This window comes from Acartia tonsa, chromosome 15, assembly GCF_053477335.1.
Source record: "Acartia tonsa isolate MP-2025a chromosome 15, ASM5347733v1, whole genome shotgun sequence".
NCBI lineage: Eukaryota > Metazoa > Arthropoda > Copepoda > Calanoida > Acartiidae > Acartia > Acartia tonsa.
The window spans coordinates 16406506-16414649 of NC_137274.1; the positions used below are offsets into that span (position 1 = coordinate 16406506).

An 8144-nucleotide genomic window follows, 5' to 3' on the forward strand; every position below is an offset into this window, starting at 1 on the left:
ATTGTTATCAAAAAGTCCATGGTCCATTAAAAACATTCTGATTTTATTAAATGATATAATTTTCATCTTTTTTGGAACAATTATACCTAGAACAACGAAATAGAATACGTTAAGCAAAACATTTCTCTAATTATGTCCTACCTAAAATATGTAAGTATGCCTTGAAAAGTATCCTGAAGTGGATTCTTTAAAAAATTAGGGTCGCTGCAAAATTATTTTTGTGAAAAATCCTCCAAAAAAATATTAAAACAAGGATGACAACATCCATAAAAGCAAAGCTCTGAAACGGTAGTTCAAACGAAAGAACATTAACACTTGTAGAGTGTCAGAACTGAATAACCAGAATATAAATGTATAAATTTGAAACAAAATTGTAAGTAAATTTTAAGAACTGCTTAGATGCAGGATAATGTTTAAAGACATACTTACATTTTTATGCCTTGATTATATAGAGATGGTTGGCTTATAACATTGTACATTGTTGTCCTAGGAATCAGTATTCCAAAAATCAGATTAATCGAATAATTATAAAACATAAATTTTTTTGAGTATAGTCCCTTTCGTGGCAACGTCTCTTAAGGTGTGTTTCGCCTTATTTTCACAGTAGATTTCCTCCTATTTCTTGCTCCTGCGGGGTGCTCTATTACTGCGGGCCGGGTCAATTGCCCAACCCTGTGGGTCAATCACCTAACCTAATCTAACCTATAAAAAGATGCTTTGAAAATACCAAAGGGAGGGGGAAGAGAGACTATACGCAAATTTTTTGTTAAAAATCAACATGTTTAAAATGAACGTACGGACATTCGGGTCGCGATTATATAGTTGCTACGCTTTCTAAATTAATTGTTTTCACATAATTGGCTAAGGTCAATTTTTAATTTTTTGAAATCAATTTCCTTTTAAAATATTTATCAAAATTTTTAATAACATTATCTTTTAGAATGCTTATTGCAAAGAATAACAAAAGTTGCATGAAAAGTTTTGTTTTGTAGTAATGATTTTGTGGTATTCGGCAACCGTGAGCCATGCCTATGGCAACCCTGACCTGGGTTCGGGGAAGGGCCGAGGGCCCTCCCCCGAGTCCTGGGGAAAGGGTCTGCCGACCCCCTCCCTATGCCTAAAATTAATGATAGATTCTGACAGCCTTATTATGGTTAAGCTGTATTGTTAATTCCCCCCACCCTTTCCAGGGATGGGGGATCATTATTGCCCAAACTGACTATTGTATATGTATTATATTGATTCTGTTTATGATTACTTATTCCTATCTGTGTATTTATTGTTTGTTGTATATAACTTTAGTAAACCTTAGACCCTGAATAAAGGAACAACTGAATAGACTTTGTTTATTATTTAGTGATTGCTAGAGAAGCGTAGCTTCTCTATAGTATAGGTGTCCTCGTCTGTTCACACTGCCGTAGTCAGTTGAACTCTGGTGTCTGCCATTTATCCTAGGCGGATACCACAATTTCATGTATACTAGCGGTTTTGCCCCTAGTTTATAGGGGCTGTGCCCCTAGAGTTAATTTAAAAAAAACGTGCCTAAAAAATGATGTGAGTATCGAAATAATTACATCTTCTATTACCTACCCAGCCGAAAAATTGTGAAAGGGTCGTAAATTTCCTCGAATAAATTGCGAATTCGCAAAATTCGAAATAAAATTGGGGGGGATTTTTGTTTTCTGGGGGGTTGGGGGTGTCCCATCCCCCGAGAAAATAGCCTAAAACCACCAAAGGACCAGTAGGTATATTCCCTGAAGAGTAGAATCCAATCGGTTAAGTGGTTACCGAGATTATAAGGGACGGACGGACAGACGGACATCTACTTTGTATTATAGATTCATAAGAAAAAAAAACTAAGATTTAGAAAAACTAAAATTTAGTTCTGTCCGTACAAAAATCTTATTCTCACATTAGCAAAGAACAAATGTAAGACAGACACGCACACTTATAGAGTAGCTGCTAAGATTATAGCTACCTGCTGCACCGCACGCCAATTTTGGTGTTCTTTAATATAAGCAAACATTTTTGCTAATTCTTTATGTCCTAGTGGGTGGGCCCTAGCACTGAAGTGGCAAAGAAGGGTGATAAAACTAGGCTAAAACGGTAACAAGGCTTGAATCTAAAATTGAAACCGCTTAAAACCTCCCTGAGACCTAGGTGAATCTTCACCAAAATAGGAGAACTAAATCAGTTCATTGTTTATTGAGAGCTTAAGATTCAGACAAAAGAGCCCTCCTATACTTTAAATTATAGGATTCGTAACTTTTACTAATGCGACAGTTTCACGGGTTTTAATGAACGTTGTGTCCGGCGATAAATAATGCAAGTTTAGATCCTCAATCAGTATTGGGCTAATAGGAACACAGTAAAGGAACAATCCGATCACATTATTATTTCTTAATGTACATAAATTTGTACAAAATGGAAATTTCTTTTTCGTTTCATTGATAAATAAGTAAACAAATAGTTAAGTTTCTTAAAATAAAGCTTTGCTTTGGGAAATTTTAACCTACAAGAATTATGTTGCTTAAATTTAAGATTAAGCAAACATAAAATCTTCGTATGCTAGAATAGTTATTTATTTTATTATATTATAAACAGCTTTTCGCGGATATACAAATGTACAATTAAAGATTTAAAAAGTTTTTAATATTATGATTGTACATTTTTGTATTCGTAGAAAACTGGATATAATACGATACAATATGTATATGATTTTTTAGTATGGCTTATAACCGGGATCTAATCCAGTGGATATTAATCGGTTTGAAGCCACAATTACTTTCTAAGTATTATTGTGTCTAATTGAGCATCTACATTAATGAATCTATTTTTTCCTAATTAAATTGACCGCCTAATTATTTCTGGATTATTCAAACTCACAACCATTCTCCAGTTTGAAATTTGTATATAAATAGGGAGGCTTTTGATTATATAATTCAGTAGTGCACAAACAGTTAATGTATGATTATTAATTAATTTTAACTTTTGTTTTGATGTTAGTATTATATTAACATTTATATTAAACTTTGCCTTGGCACTTTTTATAATGTATGTTTAAAATGATTTCACTTTTAAATCTTATATTTTTTTACGTTCATGAATTTCTGTGTAGTATTTGGTAATTTTATTTACGTTTTTTCTAAGTTATTTAAAATTAGCCTTCTAATTTGTGTTTCATTATATTTAATATTTTATGCTTACTTGTATATTTTTAAAAATTTGCCTTCTAATTTTTTTTCATTATGGTTAAAATTTGTGCTTTTCTTTCTATGTTTTTTTAAATTTGCCTTATGATTTTTATTCATTATGGTTAAAATTTGTGCTTTACTTTCTATGTTTTTTTCAATTTGCCTTATAATTTTTATTCATTATGGTTAAAATTTGTGCTTTACTTTCTATGTTTTTTTAAATTTTGCCTTCTTATTTGTTTGTTATTTTATGCTTTACTTTGCATGATATATATCTTGTTTTAATGTAGCATGGTTTCTGATTTATTTTTTAGTATGTCTAATCTTGATTTTTAACTATATAGCCTTCTTAATCTTATTTTATGATTAAATTCTTAAACTTTATTTGTTGGTTTTATTATTTTTATTTATGTGTTCATTATTTTATGCATGTTATAATTTATCTTCATACCCTTTGAATTATTATTAATTATATGTTAATTGATTTTTTAAGATTTTTTTTTCTTCCATATTTGCTTTTTTAATACAGTTTTATTATTTGCCTTCATTATTCTATATTCCCATTTATTACATGTTTTATGCCATTTTATTTCATGTTTTTGCTTTGTTTTTAATTTTAGGTATATTTAAATTGTTGATTCTACTTTGCCTGAGTGGTATTGCATTTCATTTCTTTGCTTGTGTTCTTTTTCTTCTGTTTTCAGATCAATAATGGCTTTTTTGGATGCTTTATGTTGATATCCTCTGCCGTTGGATTACTTCACATTTACAACAGTAATGCTTTTGTTGTAGCTATGCTACTCTATAATTTACCATGTCTGTTTGTCCGTATGTCAGTTCATCCGCCAGTCAGTGATCTGTAACGATATGAGGGAAAGTTATTTTTCTGCTGCTAATTATAATAGAAGGCTGGAACTTCCTGTCAATATTTTTATTATGGAGCATAATTAACTTTAAAACATCGTTGCTTTGACCCAGGAATAAGGTATAACAACAAGTAAAATATTGAGAGGTCGACAATTTTACGATGTGTTGCCTTCCATCGACAGCTGAAAAAACATGTATAGGTTTAATGATTTTTTTCAAATTAATTTCGTTGTTGATATAAGCTGACTTTGACCATTAGTTATTATAAAAAATATGATTCAATCTGTCAGTATTGCTATGATATTATTTCATATTTTCTTATTTCCTAGCATCTTTCTTAAATTGATTTAATTTATGTGAATTATTTATTTAAATTTCGATCTATCTATCAGCATTGCAATAATTTCTTATATCCTAGCATCTGTTTAAAAGCGAAGTTTTTCCAATAATTAAAGCCGGTCCGGAACTGCCAACGAAGTACAGTATCATAAGCGAAGTAACTCTAAAAATGTCCTGTATTAGGTATTTTTCTATATTAAGCAGTTATTCAACAAATTTACTTACAATTTAGCTTCGACTCATACACATGTCCTACCGTTTCAATGCTTTGCTTTTATGTATGTTGTTATCTAAATTGAGAACTTGTCCTAAAAATTAAAAGAAATATTGTTTTGCAGGTTTGAGCTACTTTTCTTTGGCCTATATCTATATTTTCCATTTGGGGATTTTTTTACAGGTGCGTTACTGTTTCTTATTTCTTTATTTGTTTTAGCATTTTCAAGTTCTAAAAAGCCTATTCTTATTTATACAAGAAAGAGAGATTTATTTATATATAGAATATATGAAATATAATATAGAATTATACAGCCGATCTAGGATTTTGGAATTTTTATCTGATATTAATATATACGCATTTATGATTATCTATGTTTTTTTTTCGATTTTATCATCTTTTATTATTATAAAATACTCTACAATTCTATTTTATTTAGGCTTCCCAAGACTGTGGACTTCAATGAAAATTGTAAGACCAATAAGGTAAAACATTTTTTTCTACTTGCTTAAATCTGAAGAATGTGTCCTAACTTTTGTTATTTTTTTATTCCCATTCGAGTTTTGATATAATGGGGTGTACAAAATAGATTTTATCAATAATTACTCAACAGAATTAAAAAAGTAAGGTGTCAAATCTAAATTCTATGGATCTTTTTACATCTACTACTTACTAAAAACACGGACTAGCTATTTTTAGAAAAAGTTAGGACACGTTCTTTATTCAATAGGTGTAAAAATAAAGGTACTAAGAAAGAGAGGGAATGTCTGATTGAGCCAATAGGAGAATCGCATCGGAATTTACATTGGATCTCATTGGTTGAAATTGTGTACACATTTTGCTACAAAGGCATGTTTTTTTTCATTTCATACATACATAAAAGTCAGCTGTAAACAGTATATTTTCTTAGTAGAAAGCTTTGCGGAATCAGAATTAATTGCCCAAAAATTTCGTTTAAATTTGAAAGCTTAGTAACGAGGTGGATTCTTAAAAAAAAAGTTAGGCTGGCTACTCGCTGGTGAGGCAAAATTATTTTTGTGAAAAATCCTCCAAAATCGAATTAAAAAATTTACAAAAATTAAGTAAAATCTTAAAGGGTTATTAACATATGATTTTGTTTAATTTTTGTAGATTTTTAATGTGCTTTTGGATGATTTTTCACAAAAATAATTTTGCCTCACTATCGAGTAGCGAGTCTATAATTTCTTAAGAATCCACATCAGCTTGAGTCGAAAGTAAACAATACTTTTGTCTGCTAGAAATGTTCCTTCTTAGATTTGACGAAAAAAGAGTTCAGAATATGCTTCTACTCTTCTATTTCTATTGGTGTAAATTAATATTCCTGTTGCTATATAAAGAAACTGTACCCCTGTTTTGAACCTCTTTTTCTCGCTAAGACATAATGTAAATTCGTTGATAACTAATGTAAGAAAACATTAGTTATTTTTCACTTTTTCAGTGCATCTTAGCACTGCATAGGGATCTAAAGGGATAAGACAATGGCCGTTAAATTTATGTACATCCGCAATGATGATACACAAAATTTCACCTTCTGTAGATTAAAATTAGTGGTCGTAACGTTAGAACATTCAACTTAATGAGCCAACCAATCAAATTCACCAAAAACTTCCGGTCTTGTATAACTTATTAATTTAACATATTATTAAAAGCGAATATCTTCTATAATTATTGTCCGTCTGTAACGGTATGCTCTCTTCGTTAATCTAAACAGATTAGAATTGTCCTATCCATCTCTAACTTAGCATTCTCATTCCTATAACAGTTAGGAATCATCTCTAAAATCAAGTCCTAAAAACGTCAGTACGTCCTTAAACAGTATTCTGTATTTGCAACAAATCACTTACAATTTTGTACATAATTAATATTCAGTTTATTCAGTTCTGACACTCCACAAGTTTGTCCTTGGCTTGTATAGATGTTGTCATCCTATATTCTATTTATTTCAGGTCTGTCCTGCTTTCAAGATTCTTCCAGAGTAACTCTACGGAGCAGAATAAGGTAAGACTAAATATTTCAACCCTTTTCTTTGATACAAAGCTCTAAAATTTTTTTTTGGAATTTAGTCGGTCTGCGTTAACAATAAAAAATATATGTATAGATGTATAACACAGACAACTATCAGGTCCGACTTTAATTGAAAGGTATTTAATGGTCCGTCGATTACCTTAAACTTTAACCATGATTGTTAAGCATATAGGTAAGTTAAGTAAAGTTTGTTATTTTTTACTTCTGGATGGTTTAAAGACTAATTATATAAGGGAGGGGGGGGGGTTAATGCAACCATCTCGTAATTAATAATTAATTGGCACTTAGAATTCAAATTTCGAAATGAAATTTTGCATGAATAATCCTTGGTAGGTCTACTTTCCCTAAATAGAACAAAAACTTGGAGCAAATTAGTCACGAAACCTATTTCCACATGACACTTTTTGTAGCTTAAAAACCTTTCAAACGGTTCTAGCTAGTAGCTGTTGGTACTAGAAATTTAAAAATAGTTATTGCTATCATTTAACACGAATTAAACCAAAAATATGATTTAAAAGTTGATTCCTACGTTATTAATGATGAATTTGCCATGAAAATGGGCAAAAAAAACGGCTAAATGGCTGAGCCGCCAGCCGTTACTTTTCCAGCTTTTTGTTCGATTTGGGGAAAATTGATCTACCAAAAATTACTCATGAAAAATATCAGATCGAAATTAGAATTCTAAGTGCGACACAACCCAATCTTTCCCGATTTTGTATAATTTTTGAGGAACACGATTCCAGTGACGTCATATTTTTCTTTCCCGAAAAAGGAAAGGGGGGAAGAAAATCTCTTCAAAAGAGATGGGGAAAACCACCTTTTCTCCCATCTCCTTTTTTTCTTCCCCCCTTCCCTTTTTCGGGAAAAAAAAATTTGACGTCACTGGAATCGTGTTCCTCAAAAATTATACAAAAGTGCCATTTAATCAATGATTACGAGATGGTCGCATTAACCCAAAATATGTTATCATTTTATAATAAAAAAAAATATTAACAGCCGTCTCAGTCTATTTTGCTGGTCTTTACTTTTATGGATCTTGAAATCTTTGTTTAAATTACTTAACTTTTCTTATTTCTTATTTTAGGTTTTCAATCTTGCAACTTGGTTGAGTTTAATTGTTGTTGTGTTCTTTAAAGGTAAATATTTATTTGGATGTAGATTATTCATGGATATTTGCAAAATCGTCGTCAATTTAGCTTGCTTAAATGGAGCTCCTTTATTAGTCAATTCGTTTAACGGCTTTATCCTCTTAGAAATTTTTTTTTTCAATTTTGTAACCACCCCCCTCCCCCCCCCTCCCGACTACCGACGAACAACTATTTTAGGTTAGGTTTTAGGCTAGGGAGCCGAGCGCTGCGGCTAGGCAGGCAAGGGGGCCGAGCGCTGCGGCTAGGCAGGCAAGGGGGCCGAGCGCTGCGGCTAGGCTAGCTAGGGAGCCGAGCGCTGCGGCCATTCTCTGTTGGGGGGGGGGGGGGGGGGAATAC

General features: G+C 31.6%; 1 long non-coding RNA gene across 1 annotated transcript; it reads left to right on the top strand.

Annotated features, from left to right (window-relative positions):
• Positions 1-5043: 5043 nt before the first annotated feature.
• LOC145307297 (uncharacterized) lies at positions 5044-7795 on the top strand. The gene is made up of 3 exons (XR_013875385.1): positions 5044-5099; positions 6582-6633; positions 7745-7795. It is a non-coding gene; the product is annotated as an uncharacterized LOC145307297 (long non-coding RNA).
• The last annotated feature ends 349 nt before the right edge of the window (positions 7796-8144 follow it).